The following is a 2,367-nucleotide window of genomic DNA, read 5'->3' on the forward strand; positions in this document are numbered from 1 at the left end:
GGGCTTAGCAGGTAGCAATGTCCAGATCTTTTTTTAAAAAATTAATTAATTGAGGAAACATTGGTTAACAACATTATATAAATTTCAGGTGTACAACATTATAATTTGATATCTGTATACTCTGCTGCATGCTTACCACCAGAAGTCTACTTCCCATCCCTGCACCTGGACTGGCCTCAAGCTTGGACCCCTCCTTTTCTCCCTTGTTTCTTGAGAATGAGGCAGGTAGAACTTTGGGGAGCTTGTTTATCAATGTAGTTGGCACCAGGAAGAGCCCCAAGTGTTCAGACAGGTTGCTTTGAGCTGTATGGGGAGTTAGGGGATGGGTTAAGACTGGGAAAATTACTTGAGGACAGAGAGGTTGAGTTTGGCCTTGTCTGTGACCCTGGAACATGGAGAGAGAGATCATTGTCTGATCTTGCATGCCCAACCTCCTAGAGGCAGGACGTGTGCCCATGTGCGGTGGTCCAGGATAGGCTTCTGTAGAGCACTGGTGGTAAACCCAGGCCTTGCTAGGCCTCAGTTTTCCTTTCCCGACAGATGGTCCAGCGGTTAAGACCAAGACTCAGACATGGATTTGAATCCTAAACTTAACCTTTCTTTGTTGTGTGGCCTCGAACAGGTAACCTAACTTCTCTGAGCCTTATGGGGCCAGTGACACTACCTGCTTCTTTGGTGATTTTGGTGAGGAGTCAGTGGGTTAATGTGTGTGATGCCCATTGTGGTAAGTGCTCAGTAAATATTAGCTATTCTTGTTATTAATCTGTGGGATGAAGGAGATGAGTGAAACGTTTGCTAAATCTCCGTCTGGCTTTTATGATCTCTGGTCTAAAGTCCCCAAAGCTTTTCCTTTGAGAAAGGAGCAAGACAAAGTTTTGAGAGAACTCTTTCTCCATTTCTTCCTGGGCACAGCTGAGTCTTACCCCCTGGAACTGTGACTAGGAAATGGATCTTCCAGGCAGCTTCCTGGAAGGATGGTGGATTAGGCAGTATCTGAAAAAGGGTGGGCAGGGTTAGGGCCTCAGATTCTTCTGGATGGTCACAGAATCCTGCACAAGACATTTCCCCTCTCTGTCTCAATCCCCTTGTCTCTGACTGTCTTTCTCTTTCTCCTTCTCTGCAAATCAGCCTTCAACCCTCCTCTGTGCTCCTGGATCTCTTTATGTTTGTACCATTTTGTCCAGTGGGTTCTACTAGATGTCTCTTTCATGTTTATCTTTATTTTTACGTCTGTATATGTGTTTCATTCTGGGTACATGCTTGGGGTGTCTGTGCATGTCTGTGTGCATGTAATACGCCAGCATGTCCATGCTGATATATGAATTCATATATCAGCATGGATATGAATTCATATATCAGCATGTGTGGCCCCTTTTTTTTTTTTTTCAGGCAAGCACACACAGAAACATCCATACACTCAAATGTAGTCATCTGTCTTTGTAGAGTGTGTGTTTGTGTATCAGTGGGTATCTATACCTGTTTATGTCTATACATGCATATCTGTATGAATGCACGACAAGGTATGTGTGTGCCCATGCCAGTGTGCATGAGTGCACACTGATATCTGTTTCTGTCTATGGGTAACATGAGGACGTGCTTTGGGATATGCCTGTTGGGGGATGTCTACATGTGTGTCTATGTGTCCAATTTGTTGTGTGACTGTGTATTCACATCTGTGTGTATGCATGTATAACTGATGACTACATTTGAGTGTATGGATGTTTCTGTGTGTGCATTCTGTAGTATGTAGCTGCATGGGCCACACTGTATACATGTGAGTGTCTGAGTTCTGTTTGTGCCTGTCTATGTTTGGATTCAATCACAGCCCTGACCTAGCTCCACTTCCTTTCTTTTTTTTTTTTTTCAGGCAAGGAAACCCTTGGTTGACCTCACAGATTGCAAGGACCTTGTCAGCTTACAATCCCTTATTTTTTATATTTTACACCTACAGCATCTGGTCTTCCTAGGTGGTCTCCCATCCAAGTACTAACCAGGCCCGACCCTGCTTAGCTTCTGAGATCAGACGGGGTCGGGCTTGTTCAAGGTGGCATGGGCTTAGATCATTTCTCTTCTTAAAGTAATTCCCTTATTTTCAGAGTATTTTCCTCCCTCAGTTTTCAAGGATCACGCTAAGTAGAAAATGCCTCCATAGGACACATATGTCCTGGGAGCATTCTGAGGTAGGTCACTCCTATAGGACCAATTTAAATATTCTTTTATAAAATTCTCTTTCCCGTGGTATCATGGTATCAGTGTCACTCAACCAGTGTTCACTGAACCCACTACTTTGTGTTGGGTGATGCAGAGGGCACAGGGGTGACCAAGACAGTCCTGGGCCCTGCCCTCATGGAGCTTTCACTCCACAGG

General features: G+C 44.4%; 1 pseudogene; it reads right to left on the minus strand.

The window, feature by feature from the left end:
- Positions 1-1,942: 1,942 nt before the first annotated feature.
- LOC112484464 lies at positions 1,943-2,061 on the minus strand (annotated as a pseudogene).
- Between the last annotated feature and the right edge of the window lie 306 nt (positions 2,062-2,367).

This window comes from Pteropus alecto, unplaced genomic scaffold (assembly GCF_000325575.1).
Source record: "Pteropus alecto unplaced genomic scaffold, ASM32557v1 scaffold271, whole genome shotgun sequence".
Lineage (NCBI taxonomy): Eukaryota > Metazoa > Chordata > Mammalia > Chiroptera > Pteropodidae > Pteropus > Pteropus alecto.